The sequence below is a fragment of the Nicotiana tabacum genome, chromosome 5 (genome assembly GCF_000715075.1).
Source record: "Nicotiana tabacum cultivar K326 chromosome 5, ASM71507v2, whole genome shotgun sequence".
Classification (NCBI taxonomy): Eukaryota; Viridiplantae; Streptophyta; class Magnoliopsida; order Solanales; family Solanaceae; genus Nicotiana; species Nicotiana tabacum.
Genome location: NC_134084.1, coordinates 142587795 through 142603430, shown reverse-complemented (window position 1 = coordinate 142603430; position 15636 = coordinate 142587795).

The following is a 15636-nucleotide window of genomic DNA, read 5'->3' as shown; positions in this document are numbered from 1 at the left end:
CTTCTTTATCATCACCACACTCATCGGCCTCCGGCTTCGTAGGGTCATATCCATAGCTAACAAGAGCCTCTCGTGCTTTCGCTCGTGCTCCTTCATATGCAGCCTTAGGAACACTGCCCGCCTCCCACAAACTCTTATATATATCCTGCTGGGCTTCAACATAAACCCAAAGCTCGTGCAAATGATGGGGAACGGCAGCGGAGGAAGATTCGACTTGAGCCAACAGTTGCTCCTTTTCGGCCTCAAGAGCGGCGATCCGGTCTCCTAAGGTCGATGCCTCCCGATCGATCTCATCAATACGCTCCTCGAGCCTCGCTTCCCTTAGTGTGGTCGTCACCCTCTCCGCTTCATGCTTGGATTGGAGGACACAGATAGTGTTTTCTAGAGCCGCCGCCCTCGCCGAAGCCGACGACCAGGCACTCTTGATGTTTTCCAACCCGACAACCTTTCTCTCTAACTCGGCCAATTTTCCCATCCCGCGCTTATCGCCTCGACCCTGATGAGATTCTGATGCATCTCAGATTGTATCGACCACAGCTTCCCCTGAAGATATTCACACTCTGTAGCAACCCCTTTTCCCAACTCAAGCTTTTCGTCCTTTGCACAGAGTTGCTCCTCGAGTACGCTACTTCTGCGAATAGCCTGCACTAACTCCTGATCCCTTTTCTCCAACTCCTCATCGAGGGATCGATCACCAAGGTTAGCCTTCAGCCGCCCGTGCATCTCACGACACTTATTGCGATAACGTCGATATTTCTCCAACATCGTCAGGAAAATCTTAGCCCGAGTGTCGGCCCTACGAATGCTCTCAATCTCCACCATGTACGTCTGAAAAACAAAAAGACGGTCTAAGGCCAGATCGCCAAGAAAATAAAAGGAACATGAAAGAAAAGTGAAACGTACCCTCAAGCCCATATCGGCCACTTCATGCATCAAATCAATATTAGGAACGTTCCAAAGAGCCTCGCTCTCGGTGGCAGAACACATGAGGTCAAACTGTGGCACCAGGTACTCCGTATCTCCCAGAAGGTTGACATCCGATAAGATCTCAAGAATATGGGACGAGCCTCCTGCATGAACCACCGAACAATTAAGACCCTATTCAAACATCCTAATATCATTGGGATCAAGATCAGACTCTGATTCGTAGTCGTCGACCACGACTCCCTTTCCCATTTCTGTGGTCGAGGAAAGAGCACGACCCGACACCGAAGACGAAGGCCCGTCCAAAGTAGTAATAACGGCCTTAGGAGTCTGACCCCCCATAGCGGCAGGTTGCAGATCAATTATAGCGATAGGGATCTCCGTCGATGGGGCAGACAGAATGGCTAGCTCTGGCTCTACAGGAGGAATGGCATCAACTCCCGCCTCAGACCCCGTCAAGGGAAGGTTTTCCTCTAGATGTATCACGGCCGAAGGAGCCGTTTCAGACTCCACTCATTGCCTATTTAATGGCCTCTACCCTTCTTCAGCATGGGAAGAGTCCCCCGTGGGGTAGGTGACCGGGGTCGGAATCTCAATTCGAGGGGTAGCCTCCGTGTGTACGGCCACAACCGTAGATTTAACTGAAGCGGCCCTCGACGAAGGTCGGGCAGTAGACACTGAGGCAGGGCGAACGGACGATGTAGGCTGACGAAAAGCTAGTGGAGGAGCCCTCTCTATCCGCACTCTCCTTGACATCGACGAACATCACATAAGAAACAAAGTAAAAAAAAAGGAGGGGGAAGAATAACGAACAAAAATGATATTACTCACCAGTGAGGGGCTTGCGTCCATATTTCTTGTAAAAAGATGACCATGTGCAGACCCCCGCTGTATGAAGTGGTCGAGCATTATTCCGACCAAAAGTATAGAAACTTATGAGCAAAGTTCCATTTCTCAGAGAACCCTGTAGGATCCGCCACAAGGTGCTCGGTCCGCACGTAGAAGTAATTCTCGTAGAAGCGATGATTGGCTCTGTCATCCATCTTCACGACCAGGCTCTTCGTCCCTCGGTGGCGCATATGAATCATTGTGCCACGAATGAGTTGAGGAGCAAAGATATTGAGCATGTTCCTCAAAGTGATCTCCCGACCAGCAAGCTCCGCAAACTTGAGCAGCATGAGGAACAATTTATATAGGTACGACGTAAGTTGAGCTGGGCATACCTCGTAAAAGCGGCAAAAATCTACCACCAAGAGAAGGAGAGGGAGCGTGTACCCAATAATAAAGGGGTAGGAGTGGAGCGCACAGTACCCTTGGCGGTCAAAATGGACTATGTTGTCCCCCACCGCTGATAGCATTTCGACGTGGTGAGGGATTCCCCACCTGGCCTTCAATTCTGCGATCCCCTCCGCATACATAACAGAAGGAGCAGGTTCCGGCTCTTCCCCGGTGGGACTATGAAAATCATTCCATAGTCTCCCATGGCAAGGCAAGATCTCCGCCACCGTTGGAACCCCCTCATCTTCCACCACTTCTACTCCTCTAGTGGCAAGAACATCACTTTTCGGCACCGGAGTTTTGGCAGGTTGGTCAGGACGAGAAGAATTACCAACCATTTATATCAATTCGATAAAACTAAGGCATAAAAAAAAGATGAAAGTTCTTGACTAATCGGAGAAAATCAAAAATCCAAAGTATCAAGAGTAAAGAAGATTCGTAGAGTTCTTTCAAGTAAAGGCAAAGAAGTGTGTCAATCGAATGGTGCTTTCCTTCTATTTATAAGAGACACAAATTTCCCAAGCGCGAAACCCAAGAGTCACCAATCGAAGTTGATAGAGCACGAAACGGTTCAATCCCTTGGAAACGTGTGTCTTAATGGCAGCAACCACGAATGGCGTTTCAAGTCAAATGATGTTTCGATTTCGAAACGGCCACGATGGTCCAAGTGCATCACAAGAGCGTCGTTACATTACTTGAATCTAAAAAAAATAACTCCCAACGGGTAGGTAGTAAGATTTCTCCTAGATGTGAATAAAAATCATGATCTGTCTACCAGGCCCGACAAGAGACGGCCCCGGCAAACGGAGGGACTAACTGTATTGGTCAAAATCTGACTGCTGCGGTCGACCCAAACGGGAGCCCGTCTAAGTAGCAGGATAGTAAAAGACTCCATTATTTGTTCCAAATCACGTACTCACAGTGCCCGCTAGGTCGAAGAACAATACTAAGGGAACGACGAAAACGGACGTGGTATTAAGGTGCCTTGGCCCAAGAACGTAGCAAGAATCTCATGACTATATATAGGGAGGGAACCTTCCTAGAAAAGGGGGGCTTTTTCTCTCTTTCCTATCCTCTGTAATCTTCTTAGCAAAAGGAAGACAAAACAATCTTCCATCTATGTAAAATAGCTATTTTCCACCAATTGGTGGAAAAAGGAATGAAAAAAGATCAACGAGATAGATCACTTCTATTTTATCTTATGCATCATTTTTCAATTCCTCTGTAGATCTGGAATTTACTATATGTGACTAAGATTTACCTCTTCATCTTCATTAATTGATTTAATCAAAAAGGTTTCGATATCTTTTGGTCAAACAATATCCACTAAAAAATGGGTTGGATAATGAACTTTTTAAAAATAGGTCAAATATGGATAAGAACCATATTATCCATTTAGAAAATGGATAACCAATGAATAACCAATGAGTCTAACTTTTACATTTGTAAAGCCTCAAATTGGGGGTTCCTCAAGTTAGGAAGACTAAGAATTCTCTCCAAAGTGATCATATGCAAGAATTCATGGATAATATGGTTAACCATATTATCCGCCGATTAACCCGTTTTTTATCCGTATTAAATATGAGTCGGGTCGGATATTTGTTCCCCTTTTTATTATCCATTTTTTATCCGAACCATATCCGACCCGACTCGCCCGTTTGTCACTCCTAATTGTGAGTGAGTGCACGTGTATTTTTATTTGCATGTATTATAGTTAAAATAGATTGGTTCTCTTTGATATAATTTCTTAAACTCTAATTGGTTATCTTCGATAAGTTAGTCCCTAATGAATTTATGTGTACCATCATCTATTAATAGCATAGAACCCTCCAAGATTAATGAGGACATGTAAGACTAGGATAGCTTTACCGTTGATAGAGTTTTAACTTTTATATAATTAAATAGTTTTTTAAAATAAAAAAGAAGAAAAGAAAAGCAAAATTCTTGTGTCACTCACAAGTTGATCTTGCCTTGAATGTTTTGTGTTACAAAATTTACTATTTTAATTTAATTTTTACATAAAAAGGGCGCTGGCGAAGAGCCCTGTCTATCAAGAAATCATGTTTTAACTCTCACTAGTGTTATGTCTAAAGTTTTCTTTAGTTTGAGTTATTTTTTTCCTATACATATAATCGTAAACATATGGAGAATATATCGGTTGATGCATCTATTCACCAGTAGAAAAGTAAACCAAGAGGAAAAGGTCAACCAATAGAAAAACAAGTTGTCTAAAGCGAGCATGGTATGTAAGTAAAATACTACAAAAGGTTCACTTGAATATGAAAATTTCATGATTGTACATTTATGGGTGCGTGTAAGTGTATTTTTATTAGCATGTGTTATATGTTACTTTGTTTGGGAAATATTTTTGGGGGTTTTTGGGAGATTTTGGGTGAGGAAGTGGAAATGAGATGAAGAAGAAAGAGAAAGAAAATGAAGGGGAGAAAAAAATAAAAAAATAAGGGCATGGAAGGGGTATAATTGTCCCATTTCGTATAATTCAAGCACTGTTTGTTTACCCTTTCTAGGAAAAAGGGGGGGTGCGCCAGGTGGATTTAAAAAAAAACGGAATAAAAAATTCGAAATTGTCTCCGTTAGTGAAGGAGGGTAAAAATGACCCATTTAGATCACGTCGGGGCACAAATGATACCAATTTTATAACAACAACAACCCAGTATAATCCCACTTAATAGGGTCTGGGGAGGATAGTGTGTACGCAGACCTTACCCCTACCCTAGGGTAGAGAGACTGTTTCCAAATAGACCACCCACATCCTTCCCTACAAGAACTTCCCACCTTGCTCTTGGGGAGACTCGAACTCACAACCTCTCGGTTGGAAGTGGGGGTTGCTTACCATTAGAGCCAATTTTAACGTAGGATAAATATGTCCTATTTCTAATAGTCGAGGGGTATTTTTGAACTCTTTTTGAAAATAAAAAATAAAAAATTGTAAGTGGTAAAGTTCAATGACTTTAATGAGACAAAAAATAGTTGTAAATTATTGATACATTAGATAAATTCAATGACTTTAATGAGACAGAAAATAATATTATAACCATGTGTAAAATTAACTCTCATTTCCTACTAAGGAAAGAAACACAGTGTTTGTCACACACATCTACAGATGCTAGAAATTAGACATGGCGATTCCTTAGGAAATTTACAGTTGTGTTATTTTTACGCATAAAACAATCAAAATCTTGAAACTAAATGCCACGTTTAATTTAAAAAAGAAGTAACTAACGAGTAATTATTGTGTGGTTAATCAAAGTATAATTAATGTGTAGATGGTATATTTGATTAAAAATCGATCAAATTACACTAATATTATACATTTCTCCCAATTCCCATTGACAGGAGAAATTAAATTCCAGTTTTGTTTGGTAATTGATGTAGATTTTCAGATATTATTTTGAAAACAAAACACAATGACGACATTAGTTTACTCAGATCTCGAAATCAGAATTGGTGGGTAGGGTCCCTTGCATTTTGGTCTTTATACAATATATGGTCCTTCACCAACCAATTCAGTATTTTTATCTTTGCATGCTTCTCTTTTGTGCTGATTTGTGGGTTAGCAGAGGCGGATATAATGCATAAATGACGGGTTCGATTGAACCCATAATTTTCGACGTAAAAATTTATATGTAAAAATTTATTAAAATTATAATAATAGTAGATACGAACTCATTACTTTAAATATATAATGGATTCAACGCTAAAAACTTCAAAAGTTGAACCCATAGGATTTAAATCATGGATCTGCCTATGTGGGTAAAGTGGACAAGTAAAACGGAAAAGGACCAAATATAATCCTGTACTATGAGAAAAAGTTTAAATATACTTCTCGTTATATTTTGGGTCCAAATATACCCCTGTCGTAATACTATTGGTTCAAATATACCCCTTTTTCGTTAAGTTTGTCCAAGTTGGGCATCTAATCCTACGAGACACTTCCATTGGATAAGGTGGATGCCACGTGGTGGTTATGGTGGTAATGGTGGTGGAGGGAAAGAAAATTTTAGTGGTGAACAAACAAATAGAGGCCTCATCAAATGTCATTGCCACGTAAGATTGGATATCCACCTTGAACAAACTTAACGGAAGAGGGTATATTTGAACTAATAGTAACGATATGAGTGTATTTGGAACCAAGCATAAAGAAGGATATATTTAAATCTTTTCTTATAGTACAGGGATATATTTGGCCCTCTTCCGCAAGTTAAAAGAAAGGAAAAAAATAGTTTCTTCATTCTACACAAATAGTTACTGTCTTACCTTAATGCATATTTTTAGCTGCTTCCAAAAATAATAACCGATAAAATTTATATTTTTATATAAGTGTATTATATACATATTTTTTTACTAACGAATACAATTACTTTCGACCGACCAACTTTTTTTGTATTTTGCCCAAAAATATAAATAATCGTTAGTGGATTCTTCTTATTCTCTTTTCAGAAACCTAACAATAGAAAACAAAAAAAAACAAAAAAAACTTTTTTACTAATCTATATTATTTTTAAAATTTATTTACTTTCAATATTGAAGATTTGATTTAATTACAAGTTGATATACAATTTACCATTTATGTACAAAATAATATATTAGACTCCAATTTTACCCATTTTCTCTCCCTCTTCTTCCTTTTCCATGCGTTAACCGACATAGTTGACCCTAATTATTTCCTTACGTAACAATATATTAGAGTAATAAGATAAGAATACACAATTTAAACAACCTGTAATGTAGACAATCACTAATTTTTAGCAAGGATTAGTTGAATAAGATTATAAGTTTTCAGTTACGTCCTTTCCATCCTCCTTAATGAATAGCTTACCTCTACCCCGATGAGATAAAGATGTTGTTTCCGATAGACTCTCCGCTCAATAAGACGAAAAGATGAAAAGAGACAATATATCACTATCATCAATAAAAAACCATGGAAATAATAATAACATCACAAGAACCATTGAATAAATGGAAAGCAGAACTAATAACAAGTAAATAAAGTCCTACACTATGAAAACAAAAGAGTAGTGACGACACAACACTGACCACTAGCAGTCTAAGACTAAATCCTATCAGCCTAGCCTCACACTGGTAGACTAAATGAACTCAACTACCTCCTAACCTACAACCTTAATGCTCGACCTCCACAGCTTCGTATCGAGTGCCATGTCCTCGGAGATCTGAAACCTCACCATATCTCGTCTGATCACCTCTCCCCAATACTTCTTAGGTCGCCCTCTACCTCTCCTCGTACCCACCAATACCAACCGCTCGCATATCCTTACCGGGGCATCCAAGCTCCTCCTCTGAACGTGCCCGAACCATCTGAGCCTCACTTTTCGCATCTTGTCATCAATAGGAGCCACACCCACCTTCTCCCGAATATCTTCATTCCTAATCTTATCCATCCTAGTGTGCCCACACATCCACCTCAACATCCTCATTTCTGCTACTATTATCTTCTGGGCTAAGCAAGGAATAGTTGAATAAGATTATAAGTTTTTAGTTACGCCTTTTTTCATACTCTTTAATGAATAGTCATTGACAACCATTAAAAAGATTCGAAGCTTTGAATTCGAAAATCGAATTTTGCGAAATTGTTATTTCTTTGGATTTAGTATTGTTGCAAATGATTGAGAATATCCTGAATTTTGTGAAGATTCGAGGTGATTTTGCTTAGAATTTCATATTGAAAATCAAAGAAGAAGACATAAACAAATTGTATATATTTTGTATGTGATGTGATTCTTCGAGTTAACAAAGAACCAACCGACCAGGAATCGGGATCAAGATCTTGAAACGAAAACGTGGTTTGTGGGTCGATTTCAAGAAACAACGCATCTCAAGTTTTAGGACTCAGAATCTGATGATTCAAAAACGAGGTGAAAGATGACGATCTGAACTATAAGAAAGACTATTTACTCGTTCAAAACAAGTAAATAATGATGTTGCACCAGTTTAATGATAGTTATGATTCTATGATATCAAAAGAACGAATTTAGATCAAGAAACGTGTTTTTGAAAGATCAAGAACTGAACAAGTTCATAAAGTCACCACTTGGAATCAATTAACGTGATAAAGAAACACCACACGCAATTGAAAACAAGATAAAGACTATCACCACCTTGCTTGGAACCAAAAACAAGGATAAAGAAGACAAAATAAAGAAAAACACTCTATTGTAAAACTAGGGCAAGTCTAAAAAACGTGAATTATTTTTTTATAAGGCATGAGAACCCTTTATATAGGCCTAGGGTCTCTTCTTTGATGACTACAATTCCTATTCTAATAAGGAAATGAAATATCTAAAGACAAGAAAAGTAAAATCCCTATTCTACAAGGAAATGAAACTAGAATCCTACTAAAAGAAAAATTCTTATTCTAAAAAGAATAAAATAAATCCTATTTCAAGAAGGAAAAAATCTTGGCTTCTTGAAATCAATCTTCAGCTTCTTGGTCTTCTTGCGCTTCTTGAAAATAAGTCCATATGTTTGGACTTGAGCTCTAAATATGATCTTGGCCAAAATTAATAAAATTTAGCATAGATTTTTTTACATCAGTAAGTTGGGTGTAGAAACGGCATACAAGATATATACAATGAACATAATTGTATACAAGTTGTATATAAATTGTATGTGAATTGTAATTTTTTGTGATGACCCAAAAGGTCATCTCTTATTTTAGAAGTCGAAACCGTGTTCCGAGGCCTTAAAATCTATTTTTATCTTTCCTCGATTTGTGTGCACTATCCGGACGCAATTACGGAAAGCCTTTATGTGAAAATTCATGAAAAATAATAATTTTTTTCTTTAAAAGTTGATTTTAGTTGACTTCGATCAACGTTTTTGTTTAACCCAAAAAATGGTTTTCAAGGTCAAAGCAATGATTTTATATGACGGGCCACAAGCAAACGATTCAATCCGAAAGATATAAATTTTTGTTAATACAACGTGATAGAGAAGTGGAAAATAAATTCAATGACAGATAATATAATAAAAATAAAGTAGAGAAGAAAGAATTCTTATTGAATGATCCTTGATAGGATAATGAGCCGAACAGAGCTTGAAGGGCCGAATTATGGCTAACTTGGGAGCAAGATGCTATATATTATAATGTATAAAATTGTAGAGAAGAAAATTAGATTTTCCTGATGGTGGTAAAAGTATGTCTATTTATAGGGCTAAATCTAAGTAACTAGTCTCCTTGAATTTTGGATCCATTATGAGCATTTACTCAATCCATTACTTTTGGAAGACTTGTAACAACTGTGTAAATGCTGAAATTCCATAACTGATGAGTTAATTCCATAACTGATGAGCTAATTTCGTAATTAATGAGTCAATCTCGTACCTGTTGAATCAATCCCGTACCTGTTGAGTCAATCCCGTTCCTGTTGAGTCAATCTCGTGCCTGTTGAGTCAATCACGTGCCTGTTGAGTCAATCTCGTAATTGATTGCCTTGTTCTGACCGTTACAATCATTTATTGCATTTATTAATAATTGATTTGTAACTGATGGTGTAATGATGGTAAATCCCATATAATCCGGGATTAATTTATTCCTTCCTCATTTGTAATTATGATATATTCTCTCGGGCCTGATTTGGGCTATTTCATGATGATCAGTTCTGGGCTAACATGCACGGTATGAGTATGTTCGGTCCGGGGGGTATTTCACATATCATCTTTACATGTCATTCTTCACTTTTCTTCAAACTTTACTAACACATGTCGCCATTTAATAGACCCACATGGCAGTCTAATTTTTACTAATACAGATAGTCCCCCCACTTTCCGGTTACTCACTATGATGTGACCGGAAAGTGGAAAATTTTATCCTTTTCATCCTTGTCTCTGCCTCATTAAAAACCTTGCCAGGAAAATCTAATAGGGACAAAAATCGGACGAAGGAAAAAAGAGTGCAGAACTTAGATATTCAGATGATAACTCCGTCGCTTATGTTCCTTTCGTCAATAATCAGTTGGTTTACCCCTGACTTGTTTCGGGGTTTGAAGACAAATCTTTGCCTTATGTTTGCAAAGTTTGATATATATATATTTCAGCTTTATTTTCTGTCTATTTTAATATTTAGGTTTTTGTTTCACCCTTTAACTTTGCATTAAAAATACTTCAATGCTCCGTGACTTTTTTGAATAAGCGCGAATTATAAAAGAGGGCCCTTTATGAACGACACTTAATGAAGAAGACGTTTCAACTTCATAATGGTGTAAATATACAAAAGAGAGAGAGGAATTTTCACATGTTTTTCTTTAACAATATTTTGAAGAAAGTTCTTACATTTAACTTTCATAACATTTCACATGTGTTTGTGTATCGTCTATAACTCATTTTGCAACTGTTTTTTCTTTTAACAGATTCAATATAAGCTTGTACTCGTAACTGTTTTTCTTTTGCAACAGTTTTTTTTGAATTAGTACAAGGAGATAACTATTTTTGTTTACAACAGTTTTAAATATAAGGGTATGAATTTTTACCCATAACTATTTTTATTGATAACAGTTTTCAAATGAATACAAGGATAATGCTTTTTCATCCGTAACTGTTTTCAGTTACAACAGTTTTTGAGTAAGTACAAAGATGTGCATTTTTACCCGTAACTAATATTCTGCCTTTAACCTTTTTTGAAACATTCGTTTATATTTACGAATATTTTTTCAAAGGTTTTCGAGTCAGGCTTGTATTTTTGGCTCATGGCTTTGCTCTTAACTTTCGATTTGTTGGGTAGACTTTAGGCTTGACTTGAATTTTAAATTTTCTAGTCTTATTTGCCTTCCATATATATAATCCCCAAGTGTTAGAACTTTGAAGTATGAAATCTCGGGCATTTGATTATTCCTTCCACGTGGTTCATTTCCTGAAAAGGAAAAACATACAGGACTGGGAGGTATATATTTAGATGATGACTGCTTAACCCCCTTTTTTTACCAAGAAGGGTTGTAACCTAGACCGGGATTAATACAGTGTTCCTCGTGTCTTTCGGGTCTAATATCATCATTTGGTATTTTAGAGAATTTATCCGAGTACTAATTTTTCTTGGCACTTTAGAAAATTATTTGAGTGCTCATACTTAGTCTTTTAGACTTAAAATATATATTTGGATGCATCGTTACATGTGCGATGTCTTAATGCTGCACCTTTGAGTGTCTAACTTTTATATAAAAAAAGGCTCTTTTATATACTTTAAACGCTATGAAGGGGACGTCTCCTTTTCATTCAGGCGTAAAATAGGATCGATTGATCCGAGTAGACTTTTAGTCTGAGGGAATATTAATCCCGGTAGGATTTACAAGAGTATTGACCCCATTAAAATTTATAGGAGTATTGACCCCGGTAAGACATTGAGTTTGAGGGAGTATTAATCCCAAATAAATATATATCTTAGTAAATTTGTCCTGGAGAGACATTTAATCTGATTGAATTTTGAATCTAAATTGGAGTATATGAACATACTTCCAAATAGAGAGGGACACATGTCCGAAATAATATTTGAGATTTATGGGATAATCGATCCGAGTCATAATACAATTAGCCATTAAGAAAGGCTTAGATATTTAGCTTGAATGGTCGTTGTTGGACCGAATATAAATCGCGTGTTTGTTCAAAGTGAACTTTATTCTGGTGGCTTATTTGCATACATTTATCTTGACTTAGATGTAACACTCTCGTTTTTTATCGTGGGATTCTTGACTCTGACATGGAGTTCTTGACCTTTTTGTGTACGTGTAGTATATGTATTTTCGAAGAACTCATTCAACACTGTTGAAGTGTTTATGCTTGATATGAGTGATACAACTAACTGAGTTGAGCTAGTAAATAATGTCAGGTCAAATTGACTAATCTTCAAGTATGAGTAATCTCCCTAGTGTTTGAGTTTTGAGGTATGAGACCTCAAACACTTGGATCATAATTTGAAAATCCGTGGTCTAATAGTCCCCGGTATGATAGTTAATTTCGATATTGATGGACTTTCAGATGGTCCAGTTCCAACATAGGGACGATATCGAAGCTCTTTTTATCAAATATTTTGTACTCTGGCTAGGAACTACGGAGGTTCCAAAATATTGTCGAGGATCATGCCATATCTTGAATTGAGTTATTCATACTGACTTTAATGAGTTTTTGATTTGAAGCCTTATTACCGGAGTAATTTTCACTGCTTTCTTTATAAATTTCTCGCATCATATATTTTGTTTGTTTGGTCCATGTGACATATTGGCTTTTGGAGCCTTGAATATTCTCAAATATAATTCTCCTCCAACAAGGCAGGTAGTACGGGATGAGACACACTCAGAGTTATCGAGAGCATGCTTATCTTTGGGTAAAGTCCCATTCTGCAAGTAATATAAATGAATTTATTATGCCAATTCCAAATTAAATTAGTCAAGCTTACTACATTTTAATTCTAATTGATGATAGATTAGGAATTGCCTAAATAAGAGATGACTCGATCCCGAGACTGTTTGATCCGGAAATGATATTTCTCAATAAGTGCCCGGAGTTGCTTTCTAAGTCAGTGATATCAGCAGTAGATCTGAGACTAACACATCCAGCTCGATTTTCTTGGGATGCATACTTTTTTTTTGGATTTGATCAATCGTTAAATCAATATTTTTGCTCTGAGTCCCCAAGCTAATTTAAGCCCTGTAGCATATGCTTCATACTCGACTTTGTTGTTAGTAATAAAATAACTTTTATGAATTATCTAACTACTTTCCCTGATAGGCATTAAGCATTGCCCCTAACTCGGGAGGTTTAGTACTTGTGTACCTAATTGTGTAGAAGGTCCAGATCCCGAGAATTATCCTAGAAATAACATGTTCGGGTAATATGTTCGAGCTAAGATTAATCATGAAATCTGCTAAATTTGTGATTTTATAGTCGTACGTGGCTGATAAAAAATATCATATTCACTTAGTTCGACTACTCATTTAGCTAGCCTTCCTGACAGTTCATGTTTATGCAAAATATTGCGTAATGAAAATATAGTGACTAAAGGAATTGAATGACATTGAAATAAAGTCTTAGATTTAGGGCAACTACAATTAATGCCAACTTATCAAAATGTAGATATGTAGTTTCCGTATCTAAGAGCATTTTATAATAGATAGGAGAATGTGTACCTTTATCTTCTTGAATTAAAATTGCATTTACCGAGACATCCGAGATAATTTGGTGTACCGACAATCATCTTTCTCCTCGGAATTTTGAAAGTAATGATGCGTTGTTGTTAGATAGCAAGTTCGAATGATTCGACTTTTCGGACTAAACCGATCTTTCGAAGATCTGTAACCTTATCTTTTATGATTTGGCTCTAGTTTCTTCTTTTGCTTGGCCGGATTATACCGCGAGTCAATATTGAGCATATAAAATTTTTCCTCCTGTGGTACACCTGCTATGTTAGCATGGAGGCAAGCAAAGCAATTTTTTTAGCATGTAAAAGTTTAATTACCTTACCATTAAATTCGGTGTCGAGTCTCGACCAACGTAAACCTTCCTATTTGGGAAGTCAATAATAATTTCTAGTTCTTCAGCATTTGACCTTGTGGCTTTGGATGCCTTCGGTTCAATGATTGCTTCCGAAAATATTTGTATAATTGTCCAAGGTTATTAATGAACCTTCCTTCCTCGTGTCTATTCCATCCCGCAACTATCTCTTCTTTTTCAGTTGTTAGGTGTGGTATCTTTGTAAGCAATCTCGTGGGTGTTTTACCCATGTTCTTCCTAATCTTTATTCTTCTCCTGTGAAATTTTACAATTTAGCAAGGTAATTCCTTTCCTGTTCGGGTAGAGCCGGATCTTTTCCAGCCCGTGAAGAAAATCTCGTATCTCTTTGCTCGGACCTGTTTTTTAGATTTTTGCATTTAGATTCGAATCACCCAAGAACCACATCCACTTGATCTTCGGACTTGTTTTTGACTTTCAATTGAATGAACGTGTCTTCCTCTATTCGAAGCTTTGTATTATATCGAATGTAAATTTTACTCCTCAGTTCCGGGAAGCTCCGGCGTTATTCTTCTGACTCCTTCAATCATATCCGGAATCACCTCGGTTTGGTTTTCGAACCTGTTTTTGGACACTTATTAGTGTCGATTCGACTTACTGTGTGTTCTTCTATTTAAATTCCGGTGCTGCAACGGTTATGCATATCATTCTCGCAGGATAGGAATTCCCGGAGGTATTCTATCCGCTCGTTCTGTTCCTTGATCTGTTTCTGTAAGGTTAGAACTAAATTTTGCAAATTAAAATTACCTGGTGTATCTGAACCTCCTGTTCCGGAACTATTTCGTACAGATCCGTTATAATCAGTTCTGGTACAGATAGTTGCGGTACCAATATATCGATGTACATTCTCTATTTTTCTCTGCTTGTTACTTACATATCATTATCATGGCTATTCTTCCCTTTTTATTTTGCATGGTATGCCATCTCCAACTTGGTTGTCCTCAACTGTGTTGATTGGTAAATTTCGGCCATGATAAAGGTTTAAATTGAAAACAAGCGAATATTAACAAAAATTATTACTATCTTTGGATGAATAGCAAATTTGCTTGAGTTACCGGTAACGGAACCAAACTGTTTAACCCAAAAAATGGTTTTCAAGGTCAAAACAATAATTTTATATGAAGGGCCACAAGCAACCGATTCAATCCGAAAGATATAAAATTTTGTTAATACAACATGATAAAGAAGTGGAAAATAAATTCAATGATAGATAATATAATAAAAATAAAGCAGAGAAGAAAGAATTCTTATTGAATGATCCTTGATAGGATAATAAGCCGAACAGAGCTTGAAGGGCCGAATTATGGCTAACTTGGGAGCAAGATGCTATGAATTACAATGTATAGAATTGTAGAGAAGAAAATTAGATTTTCCTGACGGTGGTAAAAGTATATCTATTTATAGGGCTAAATCTAAGTAACTAGTCTCCTTGAATTTTGGGTCCATTATGAGCATTTGCTCAATCCATCCATTACTTTTGGAAGACTTATAACAACTGTGTAAATGCTGAAATTCTGTAGCTGATGAGTTAATTCCGTAATTAATGAGTCAATCTCGTGCATGTTGAATCAATCCTGTGCCTGTTGAGTCAATCCCATGCCTGTTGAGTCAATCTCGTGCCTGTTGAGTCAATCTCGTAATTGATTGCCTTGTTCTGACCGTTACAATCATTTATTGCATTTACTAATAATTGATTTGTAACTGATGGTGTAATGATGGTAAATCCCGTATAATCCGGGATTAATTTTATTCCTTCCTCATTTGTAATTATGAGATATTCTTCCGCACCTCATCTGGGTTATTTCATGATGATCAGTTCCAGGGCTAACAGGCACGATATGAGTATGTTTGGTCCCGGGGGTGTTTCACATATCATCTTTACATGTCATTCTTCACTTT